Source organism: Hippopotamus amphibius, chromosome 13, assembly GCF_030028045.1.
Source record: "Hippopotamus amphibius kiboko isolate mHipAmp2 chromosome 13, mHipAmp2.hap2, whole genome shotgun sequence".
NCBI classification, from domain to species: domain Eukaryota; kingdom Metazoa; phylum Chordata; class Mammalia; order Artiodactyla; family Hippopotamidae; genus Hippopotamus; species Hippopotamus amphibius.
The window spans coordinates 7,108,652-7,121,725 of NC_080198.1; the positions used below are offsets into that span (position 1 = coordinate 7,108,652).

At 35.3% G+C, this 13,074-nt stretch overlaps 1 protein-coding gene across 16 annotated transcripts in view; it reads right to left on the reverse strand.

The window, feature by feature from the left end:
- Window positions 1-13,074, reverse strand: part of SETD5 (SET domain containing 5) — a 75,762-nt gene that overhangs the window by 61,388 nt on the left and 1,300 nt on the right. The gene's annotated exons all lie outside the window — the stretch shown is intronic.

Below are 13,074 nucleotides of genomic sequence, written 5' to 3' on the forward strand. Positions count from 1 at the left end.
GCCTGTGCCCTAGAGCCCGTGCACCACAACTATTGAGCCCATGTGCTGCAACTATTGAAGCTCACGCGCCTAGAGCCCACGCTCTGCAACAAGAGAAGCCACGGCCATGAGGAGCCCACACACCACAACGTAGAGTAGCCCGCTCTCACCACAACTAAAGAAAGCCCGCGCACAGCAAAAAAAGACCCAACACGGCCAATAAAATAAATAAATAAATTTATTAAAGAAAAAAAAAAGAAAAAAGAAAATATGGTACCTACCTATCTACTTACTTACCTACAATGGAGTATTACTCATAAAAAAGAAGGGAATCCTGCTATCTGTGACAACATGGAGGAACTTGGAGGCATTATGCTAAGTGAAGTAAGTCAGACAGAAAGATGTATATTGCACAGTATTCATCACTTATACATGGAAATGTTAAAAAACAAACAAAACAAAAACTCTAGAAACAGAGTGTAGAATGGTGGTGAAAAAAGTGCCTAAGGTCTGAGGATCTAATGTATAACACACATTGTAAAACTGAAATTTGCTGAGAGATTAGAATTTATAGGTTCTCTCACATCCACAAAAAGGTAAACATGATGGATAAATGTGTTAACTCGCTGCAATCCTTTCACAACATATGTGTATACCAAATCATGTTGTGTGCTATAAATATATCACAATTTTACTTGTCAATTATACCTCAATAAAAAGCTAAACAACAAAGCCCCCAAAACTAAAAAACCCCCCCAAACCCAAAACACCTGAACTGATGAGCAACCTAGCGTTACATAGCATTATCTGAAGGCACTGAAAAGGCTGATGTATTTTAAAATTTCAGAGTTAAAAAATTCCTTTCACTCTGCTCAGTATACATGGTGCCCTAGGGCCACTTGAAATAAAACAACTCCTAATGATGTCTGAAAAGGACCTTGAATCCTGAAAAGAAGCTTTGTTTCCTTAAAGCTCCCTTCTGTATTAAAATTTTTAATGTAATTATATTTATATAGTAAGCACTGGTACATTTGTAAAGTCAGAAGCCTCAAATTTTAGCTAGACGTCAATTATTCCTTTGTTAACAGTTGCCTCTTTTCACATAATCAATGGAGTTGTGAAAAACAGGTGCTATGTTTACAGCATGTAAGCATTACTTACCCTAAGATGCGGACAGTTTGGAGAACTGATCAAATATTCATAACAATAACAATTTCCAAAATAAAAGGTAACATTTACAGGATGCTCATTTTCTAAAAGCCACTGTGTCCTCAACCACTTTATACTCATCAGCTCATGTAATGCCCACAACAACTTTATGAGAAAGGCAATATTCCTATATAGTCAAAAAATTAAACTCACCAAGTTGAGAAACTTGTCCAAGGCCAGAGCAAGAAAACCCACAAACTAGAACCTGAACCAAGGTCTATCGAATTTCAAAACCCTCAGGCCTTTAACCACTATCACTTCACCATTTGGCATATCTTGATTTAATATTTTTTAGCATATAAAATAAGTATATTAGAACGTGAAACAGAATGCTGAAATGATGTTGTAACTTCTTTTAGATATTATAATTAGAAAGGATAAAACAGAATTTAATATTTAACAGGTTTAAAATTTTCAACAGGACTTCCCTGGTGGGTCAGTGGTAAAGAATCCACCTTCTAATGCTGGGGACGTGGGTTTAACTAAACCTGTGTGGGGCAACTACAGAGAGAAAACCTGCATGCCGCAACTAGAGAAGCCTGTGCACTGCAATGAAGAGTCTGCGCACCACAACGAAAAATCCTGCATGCCTCAATGAAGATCCCGTGTGTTGCAACTAAGACCTGATGCAGCCAAAGAAATAAAGAAAAATTAAAAAAAAAAAAAAAAAAAAAAAGACTTGATTTTTAACGTAAAACTTATAAAATCAAATAATTTGACTTTTAAATGACAATTAGAAATTAGATGACATCCTTTCTAAGATAATATCTAAATTTCAGGTCTAAGGGTGAATCATTCAAAAAATGTTAATTAAGGACCTCTGTACTACAGTGTCCCAAGTAGCAGTCAGGTTTAAGTATCTGAAATCACCAGAGACAAATGGAAAATGATCTAGCATTTCAAGAGAGAGAATTTTTTTTACCAGAGAAAGGAAGTTTCTTATCCTGAACTGCTTGTATTAAGTCAAGAAATTCTGAACCCTGGAAGACCAGAAAAGTCTATCTTCCTTTTCCATGGCCTGAAAGTGATCAGTTACTGAAAAATCTAGAAGCAGATAGTTTTAAGTAAACAAACTTAAATGCTTCTGTGTCACAACAGAAGTACCACGACAAAACATAACTTTAAATAGTATTCACATGAATCTGCATTCATAAGTTTTAACATACAGGGACAGGAAGAGAGCAGAATGGAAAAAAACTAGAAGCTAGATCTCTGACTATACTCAGATTTGTAAATCTCATATTTTGTATAATTATAAAACAAAAAGTAACCCATGAAAACTCTGAAAATGAAATAAAACAAATTAACCCCACTGTCTATCAAGCTGGTGGCATAATCACATAAAGAACCATCCCAAGTGATTTTAAGCCTCTAAAATTTGACTGTATATCCTTGGAGGGATATATTCTCAGGGCTAAAGAAACAAACTCACAAACAGTAATCATACTGTTCTGCCATTCTAAAACTACTGTGTGTGTCCTGTGGGACAAAGCAAAGTAATTACATTGGTTATTAGTAGAAACTGGCATTTGGGGCATGGGGAAAAGATTAGGTTTATGAAAATATCATGGAGCACTAAATTCAAAATAGAAGTTATCAAATACCAACAACTGATATTTAAAAAAAGAAAAAAGAGGAAAGGAAAAAAACCATTTTTTAGCTCTGTCCACTGAAAAGGTCTAGAAACAAGGTCCAACCCAAGAGCACTGAACACTTCTAACACCTAGCCCATGGTCTCTAAGTACCATTTCCCCACTAAAAGAAATCAGAGTTTTGCAGAAATGAGTAATTCCAGGTTTGGGGCAGGAAATATACAAAATGATCCTGGAACACCTTGTCATACTAGAAAGCAAAGAATCAATCAAAACAAGCCAGGAAACGATAAAGAATGAGTAAAAAGGACTCAGAAACCAACAGTCTAATGTGGGTCAATTTGAATGTCAAAACTATTAACTCTAAGGGACTAAACATATCAAACAGGTATAAAACCTTAAGCACACAGTAATGATAACATTTTATCGCTCACCTCTAGAGGCTGCTAAAGGTACCAACCCATTATTTTGGAAACTAGTAAGGGGGAAAAAAAAACAAAAAACAAGCACTGATCTTGCCTTTTGTATTCAAACTGTATCTTAGGGTACCCACATAATTAAAGAAGGGGAGTATCACAGAAAATAAATGAAGCAGTGACAGAATATTGCCATCTCACAACCATAAAGGAAATAATGGATCTAAGCCTGTTCTTCTCAAAGTGTGGTCTGAGAACTCCTAAAGTTCTTGAGATTCTTTCAGGAAGTAAGGGAAGGCTTTCCCTTTTCAACTACACATTTGTGTGAGGCTAGATTTTCCTCAGTCTTCAACCAAAACAACTTATCACAACAAATTAAATGCAGAAGTAACTACGAGAAAGCAGTTATCTTCTATCACTAAAGAGATTTGCAAAAATGTTTAACAATGCCACTTAAAAAACTGGAAAGTTATTTTTCATAACAGTCATGCTATTTATGTCAGCAGGATTTGTTACTGCAATTCTAAAATTAGTTAATAAAGATTTAAAAATATTCTCAGTTTTAACTTCTAATATGATGAATCTCAACAGAAACTACACAAACAGAAACTCTCTGGGGCCTTCAACAGCTGCCTAACATCACAGACAAGCAGACATTATATAACTCTTAAGGTAAGTATCCAATACTTTCATAAAGTATACTTGCAATGGATCTAATCACTAATTTACATAAAATATGGAGGGGGTCATCTAATAAGAAAATATATTAAATGACACCATGGAGACACAATTTCCAAAATCCAAGAGTAAGAACTCAACACAACGATAAATTTCATTAATAAGTGTATTACATGAGAAAAAAAGAGAGAACCCATAAATTAGAAAGACACAAACTGATCAATCAAGTGCAATGTATGGACCTTATCTTGATCAAATGGAATATTTTCAATAAAATCCAAAGGGAGTCCATGTTTCTGTTCCCTCTATTCTGTTGTATTTGGAATTTTTCATAATAAAAAACTAAATATATATCTATCCCCTCCCTCCCTCCCAACTAAAAGGAAAAGAAAAAGGCATTCTAAAACTGTGCATGTGGAAATGGGGGTTCGGAGAGGCCAACAGAAAAATCCTAGCAGAGAGGACAATCAGAAGCTCTATAAGAGAAAACAGCATTGCTATAGTGATGAGAAGTTCCACGATCCTCTATGACTAGGGTGAGCATAAAATTTATGGTCCAGACTGGGACATTTTTGAGCGTGAAAGGGATGCTAATACTAATTACTTGGTAGACATAAACTGGGACTGTCCCATGGAAACCAAGACATGTGGTCACTCTACCCATAAAAGATTAAATTTAAAAATCCTTTTCACAGAAGATATTCAACTCAATCCTTTGGGTAACGATTTCCCACAGAAACATATTCCTAATATTACAGAGTTCAGAAAAGCTAAGGTATTCTACACAAAAAAAACACTACTTTTCATCTTTCTTGCCTGGCACAGTTATATCATAAAGCGGGATATGTTTACTTCTCTTGTTGCTCAGTGTATTCTGCAAACCTCCAGCCTTCTGCAAACCTCCTTTTCCTATCAACTGTGCATGATAAACTATGAGAGGAAAGTTACACTTACCCAGAGCCTTGCTTTTCTAAAAATATACATCTTCCCATGGGCCTCCACACATGACCTAGTCATACTCCTACTCAATTTATGAACAGATACCTTATTCCTAGCAACACTAGGGGTTACTTTACCTAGGGGTAAAAGTAAGAAAGAGTAAGCAAAAACATTCTGATCAGGTCAGCCAGCCTAGAGCCCTGGAGTTATTATTACCTACTTGTTCTAAAGTGGTATGGCTACAGCAACTGCAAAGCTCCACACATGATGTTAGCATAATTTTCAATTTTTTTAATTTTAGCAAATATCTGGTTTTAGTATTGCTTGTATAATATGCCACCAAGAAACGAATACTTGTTAAACTGTGAATATTTTATGCCATTTCATAGGTTTTAAAATATTGGGTAAACCTTTTCAATAAAAGTTGCCTAAAAATGAAAATATGCAATTTGGTACAATTTAGCCCCATCCTAAAATGTGCATTGACACCATGTCGATCTACCTTTATTCTTTCCTATTACTAAGCTATGACATTAAAGTTCTAATTGCTATAAATAAAACTAAATTTGTCTAGTAAGAACAAAAATAATTAAAAACGGACTTCAGAGACTGGGACTTGCTTCTACAATTCCCTCAAACCTTTCACTTTTGTTTTCTTAAAGTCATTTCACCTTATATTTTCCAGGCTGTGGGCATAACGACATTTAACTTGCATGGCTATAGCAGTCTGCACCACAGAAATCAAGAAAATAAACATTTACGTATTCATACAACAATCTAATGCTACATTCAGCATGCAATCAGTCACAGTGTCTCAAAAGTCTTTTTTCCACTTTAGGAGATTAAACTCTGTCTTTAGGACTAAAATATAGTTTTTTTTAAAAAAAAGTGCCTTTAGACTCTATCCCAAATATTACTGTATTAAACATTTAGTTTTAAAATAACCGTATCTAACTGTGGCTCTTCCATTTCTGCCTGGTTTCTCTTATTTCGGTTTCTCTTATAAAATAACTCAATTCTCAACAGCTTATGTTAATAAAGAAAAATGTAACATAAAGGCAGGTAATTGCCAACAGTTCCTTCCAGGTAATTCCTCATAAATAAAACCTTCCTTGGATACCAAGAATGCCCAAACAGTTGATTATTAACTGCAGATCATCCTCCTTCACAGAGCTGTGAGACAGTACAAATTGTATGTGTTGTGGCATGCACAAGAGGTTGGTGGAAGTAAATAGAATTTTCCAACACAGGCCAAAGATCATAACAGGACAGGAATAAAAAACCACGGAGACAGGGGGACAAAAAAAAAAAAAAAAGAAACAACCTTAAACAAAATGACAAACAATGGGTACAAATATGAAACAATGAGATCCATCTGGATATACATTAAAATTAACAAGTCAACATTATTAAATATGCTAACACTATACTGGAACATCCTAAGCAGATCATAATTTCTAAGAATTATGAAATAATCCTCTTACTATATTGAGCAGTGCACACGCCTCATTAGATTGCTGGGTTTTGAGTCTTCACATTTCAGGAGTGGGGAGGAGAAAATTTCAGCACCAGAAAACAATAAAAATGATAAAAATAAAATTCCTTGTTTTGGGGGGTGGTGTGGGAAAAACAACGCTTGAAGAACATAAATTATGCAGCTTTGAAGAAAGAACTCTGAAGAATGAAAAAAAAAATCTATATTCAAACAATTAATTTCACCTCCACTAAGGTAAAGGGGTAAATATTCATCAAGGTTTAATTTTTAACCTTTTGTCATAAATCTGAGTTACACAAGTTAGTAATTCCCAATTCAAACTGCAAATATTATCTACAGAAGAGATTCTCTCTTTCTTCAAGTTAATAATATGGTGGCATCTGGTGGTAATATTGATTGTGTGACCAACCAATGAAAAATAAGTATGCTTAAAAACATTTTTTTTCCTGTAAGGCTAAGAACTGAAATGGCTTATCAAGAAAGAGAATGAAAGATACTGAAGTTATAAAACCTCTTTCGCTACTGACTTCTAAGAATAGGACAAATCAGCTTTGTATTTAAGTATATATAAACAAACCCACAATCTAATCATAATAAAAATCATATTAGCCCATCCAATTTTCCCCCTTTTTCCTACTTTCTTTTTTGCTGGGGAGAGGCACTGTGGGATAATAATAGCAGGAAGTAAGGTGGAGCAGCTGCACAGGCAAGATGAGGTACAGTGCTGTGTTTTACCTCCATTCTACTCTACTGCTGGCTATGTGTTACTGAAAATGAGATTAGCTGTTTGGAAAGCCAAAGCCGTTATCAAAATCTTTGGGATCAAAATGTGCCCCCTCCCCACTTTTGCCAGGAACTTTTTAGGGTCCCTGGCAAGATTCAGGTAATAGGAGTACTAGAAACCACGATGAAGAGGTTTCTAATTATTTGGGAAATGGTGTGTGCACACCGGAGCGTGTGTGTGTACATGCACAAGCATACATGCAAAGGATATTTACCCTAGTGCTAGCAATATGGGTCTCAGGACACATAGAGAAAACTGCCTGGAATGGAGATCAGGGTTTGAACTAGATGGCTTCTATTTTAGTCTCACAAATCTATGGAAATAATCCATGTGAATTAATTTTCAAGAGAAGAAACAACTAACCCTAAATTTCTGTAGTAATATAAAATACAGCCCACTAAATTTCATGTTAATGTTGTTACTATTTTATGAATTAAAAAAACATTCTAACTAATGGCAATGATAATTAGTCACTGAAATTTCCCTTTTCAGGTCAAAATATATCATTACTGCCAAGACCACTGCACATAAAAATAGCATGTTAAGTAGGTAACACATTTATATTTCTTTTACTGAGGGAAAAGACAAAAAACTTGGTCAGGTTTGTTTACTATTACAAAGTGCATTAAAGACAGTTTTTTAGTTATTTTATTAAGTTAAAACATTTCTTCCTTGCTAACAGCCACAAGCTCTGAATCCAAAAGGAAAAATTAGCACTCTAGTTTCTTTTATAGTCTCCTGCAGTCTGGATAGAAGGGAAAACTTTAAGGTTAGTTTAATAACATTGCAATACAGGTAGTACCTCAATTCAAGCAACAGATGTACTCCTGGAAAACTGAGTTCAAACCAATTATGTCTAAAAATCAAATTCTCTTAAAATATATTAAGCATTTAAGAAAACCACACCATATACTTTTTATAAAGCAGGAATCCTGCAATCAAAATAATTGCTAACTAATTTGTCCATGAATGCAGTTCTTTAACATTTTAGTGTTTTAAAAAGAACTGGCACACATGTACTATTCAACATTTATTTTAAAAGTAACTGCAGATACTGTTCAGGACATTGATCCTTTTAGCATTTTAATGAAAACTTCCACGAACTTTGAAATATTTCATTATGATTTTGCTTAAAGGCATAGATAATGACAGATTTCTTCCAACTCTGTGATTCACATTAATTCTAATAAGATAGAAGCAACCACCCCACTTGCAACTGGGAGTTGAGCACATAGGTATCAAACAAGGTTGTGCCTAACCTAAAAGGGGGGGGGGGGAGGCTCTTCAGGGAATATCACCGTCTCCAGGAAGTAGGGATGAGACTGAAACAATAAGTAGCCTTTCTTTAGTTAGCATTTTATATGATGGCAACCTAACACTTGAATGCTGAAGGGTGCTCTCCATAATACTGATATAAAATTGGAGCTAACAATATGCAACTACTTCACAAAGGGAAACAAATTATCCTACTTATTCTGGTCTAATCTCAACACAAATAAGGACAGTGTATGTATAGAAATATAAAGGTTTTATTCAGATAGAATATTCTTTTCCATTTTTTAATGAGAATTCAGCTGTCAGATGCTCTAGAACTGGTCTACTGGGGAGGTGATTTATATTTAGGAGGGTGGAGAACATGGGATTTATTCTTTTAATCTACACAAAGCTTTAATTTTTTATTTTTCCTTGGAGGAGGCTATGGGTTCCTACCAGATATTCAGGGATATACTAAATTTAGGGCTAACATTATATGGTAGGCACAAATTCAATGCTCAAGTAGGAACTATAAATGATTTCTTTAATTGTATGCCAAACTGAATAATCTCCCAGGGAAAAGAACCTCCTCCTCCCTTTCCTACCTCCTGCCCCTCCCCCATCAACACTGCCTCCCTGCTGTGCAAAGAGCCCTTTGTCCTGCCCCGCACTTATCTAGCTGTTTGGCCATATTGACAGGCCAACTAGAGGCATAATAAGCGAGTCAGTCTGACATAAGCAGCTGGCAATGTGAAACAAAAATCTTCCTTTTCTCCTCAGACCAAATCCTGCTGCAGAGGTCTCAGGCTCCTCCCATGCTTCCATCTATTTTTCAAACAGCACAGCAAGGAATTATGCATTTTCCCTCAATTAGACAGCACGTCAAAAACTTGATTCCCCTGATAGAAACAAAATTCTGTATAAAGTCCTACATACATTGCTTTTTCTGAGATTCATAACATAGGCCAAGGAGTGTCCTCAGCTCTAGGTGTCTATACATGACTAACATGGCTAAGGAAATGATTCTTCTTACTTCAAGTTGCCATCAAAACTCTGAGAAATTCTCATACTTTAAGGGAAGATAGAAGAGAAATCATATCAAATCAACAGTTGTATACATCAGGCAAAACTGACCAATGATCTTAGTGTTTTAAAAATACTGACGTTACGCCAATAAGCAGAGAATTCCTTAACCCTGTCTTTATATCAAAGATACTTAATGTGACCCTTACATCTCTCCCTGAGGTATTAGCAAACAAAATCAATACGATGGAAAAACTGAGTGAGGCAGGATGGGATTACAAATTCCTTGTTCAGTGAGGGCTTGTATAAAGTAGACAGAAATTCTGCTTCACTGTTCCTTTATTATCTCTCATAGTTCCCTTCATAAAGCATTAAGAACTTACTATGTTTTCAGAAAAAGAGAATTCTCTAAAGTAATGCTTTTCACACACACCCCCTGCCCCCGTTACAGGATATCTTTACTCAATTAGAATGAATATACAACAGGACACTTTTCGTAAGACTCTAACTGATTAAACAAAATATGTACTGAGAAATTAAATAAGTGATATTCTATCAACCTTTCCTGAACTTTCCTGAATCTTTACAAGAGAAATCAATCACTGCATCAAGGGAAAGGTTAAAAATGCCATTTCATTACATATTTTGAAATTTTTGGCAACAAGGAATGCTATCAATCCCTGTTTATCACAGGTACATTATAGTTATTTTTTAAAAGAGTGCCTCTGAAAGGATTTTTTTTAACAAATAACCACCAGTTGTATTACTAAATAGGTACTATCTCACAATTTTGCAGAGTCAAAGTTTGTTTTAAACAAAACATCCCTATCAGTAAATTTTAGTTTTCAATAGCCAAAATGATTTTTATAAAAAAAATTCATTGCTAGGCCTTTTAGTTTCAAATTAAACTGACATCACCAGAGCTGAACCGGAAGTTTTAAGAAAATTTTATTCATGATTCAATTTCTCACTGATAAGACGTAGCCAACAATCACTGACTGTCCTTAACTGTGGCCTAATGTTTTATAAGTTATTTGAATACGAAGAGGATAAAGTAAAAGTGATTGTCTGCACATCTGCATTTTGTACTATATTATTTTCCTGTCCAAAGTAAAAAAATGAAGTAGTTACTCTCCTCCAGAAAGGCCAAAATAAGTCCAGAAAGTATGTAAGTTCTTGGTCACAAAACACTATCAGAAGATATTAAAAAGTTCAAGCATAATGGTTAAATAAATCTTATGAAAAGGCCCTCTATGCTTTTAAGGAAATGATCTTACCTTAAGATTACAAGGGGGTTCCAAACATGAAATGCAAGTTAAAAGCAATTATTTTATAAGGTAACTTTCATGTTATATAATAACTCCAACTAAAAGACACTAAAAGACATTTATATCTAAACTCTGCTAAACAGCCAGTATAAGTGAAAGCATATTTATCTGATATGGCATCTTTTATATGTGATAGTAATAAGAATTAGAACCACCTAAAATATTATCCATTAAAGATTCTGTTTCATTAGTCTGCTTGCATCACTGAGGGCAACATTTGTGAATGACAGAACTCATTTCCATTCTTTTTGGTTGCCACCACAAATGGCAGAGTCATACTACACATCATACATGACTGGGTACATCTACACAAAACTGAACATACCCAAATTCTGACGGAAAAAAAAATATAGGATCCAAGAGTCTTAGGGGGAAAGAAGACAACACATGGGCATCTGTTAAGTATTGGATGTAACTGATGGTATACTGGGGTGGTGGTTCTCCTTCAAGTACTTCGATACTCAATAAACTTTTCTGCTTAATCAGATGGCTCCCTAAAGTGTGGGGGCTGTGGCAGAAGAGAGGGGGCTCAGAGGTTGTCCTCTCAAGCACCCTGTATACTAGATATTCGATTTCTGAATATTCCGTCTAGTCTGTCCCATATTGCAGATGGATCATGGCCAAACATATACATCCTTGTGCTCTTAATTGACTATATTCAACATATTATAATAAGTCAATATCTTAGGTCAAATTCTAAAGAAATAATCTAATCTGGAGAAGTCTATTACTAATACAGAAAAATACTTCTGATATTTATACACACAAATCATTCTGAAAAGGACAGTTCTTAGAGTTTAAGATTCCAAATTTAGTGAAACGTTTAGCAAAACATCTGTTCAATAAGTTAAACATGGTCTAACAAATGGAAGGAAGGAGACATGCAAATAAAGTAACAAAGGTGATTCAGTGATTAAAGAGATGGAGAAAAACATGTCAGCTGCAGAAAAATGAACTGATATTTTCCCCATTCTAGTTCTCAAGAAGATACTTAAATTTTTATCACTTAGGTTTTATGTATTGAAAAATTAAAACTCAAATGGAACTTCCAGTCCTATCCAAACAAAATCTCCAGATAAAAACCAAAAATCTGCCAAGAAAACAAAAACCAAAAAAAAAAGAAAAGTCTTTAACTATGATCCAATTTCCAGGTGCTGATATCCATAATTGGGTAGGTTATATGAATTGCTAATTCTCATCTCCCCACCAATAAAATGCAGACCAACTCAGAAGTGAAAATTCCCAGGAAAGCAAGGTTTCTTCTTAGTCCTGAAGCAGCCATCACCTAAGTGCAGCTCCCTGCAGCCAACAGCATTAATGGACGCTGCACTGCTGTCCTTCCCTGGAGACAGCAGCCAGCACTACTCAAGCTTCTCACGTAGCAACCAGAGCTCCAGAGCCAGCAGCTGCTGCTGCCTTGTATACTCACCCCTGTGATCCAACCCAAAGGAACAACCTTCTCCTTACCCCACCCCCACTCCTTACACACACTTTTTTTTTTTTTTTGGACCAGTACTCCATGCCAGAAATGCTGGAATTATGCCTTTAGAAAGAAACAATCCTAAGGTCACCCTTTTAGTTTTAACTAAGGCCTTTTATTAGAAAAATCAACATTTACCAAACTCCAAATATATATTTAATAAGCCAGCAATTTAAGAACGAAGATTAAGCTTTAGTCTTATTTAAAAGGCCATTTTGCCACTCTCTTTACAGTCAAATTTAAATTTGCAGCTAAAGACAGAGGCTTGTGTTATGTCCTACCAAAGGACATAACTCATTTTTCTATACATAATGACATTCTGAGTAAACCTTAAAGATTCTAATCCCATAACCAGCCAGAATTTTTGGCTACAGAAGAAAACCAATGATCGTCCTGAGGAAACTGGTATAATTCCAATAAAAAAATTACCTGTCCTCCAAGAGGCCCAGAAACCTCTGATAATGTGAATATCCTCTGCTTTACTACTAGCTCAGATTCCACACACCTAAAATTACCATTTATAATTTTTCTCTCAGGGTGATCCAAAAACATTAATGATATAAAACTAATCAAATAAGGGATACATATTCTCCTGAAAAGCTGAGAACACTCAACTCAGCTGAATCCTCCCTAATCAAAGTATAGCTATGTAACATCTGCCCAATAAAAAAATGTTAATATGACCTTGGTCACGAATATGTCATTTAAATGAAACTCGTTTAATCAAGTGACACAGGAAAACTAGCAGAGGACCTGGGGATTCTTTCAGTACTATGAGAACGGGGAAAACTGGAAAAATGAGCTAAGTATAGACAAAGCCCAGAGGCCTGGGCAAGAAATGAGTTAGTGGTGAACACATTGCACAAGTAACATGAGAAAGCAGAAAATGCAGGTCAT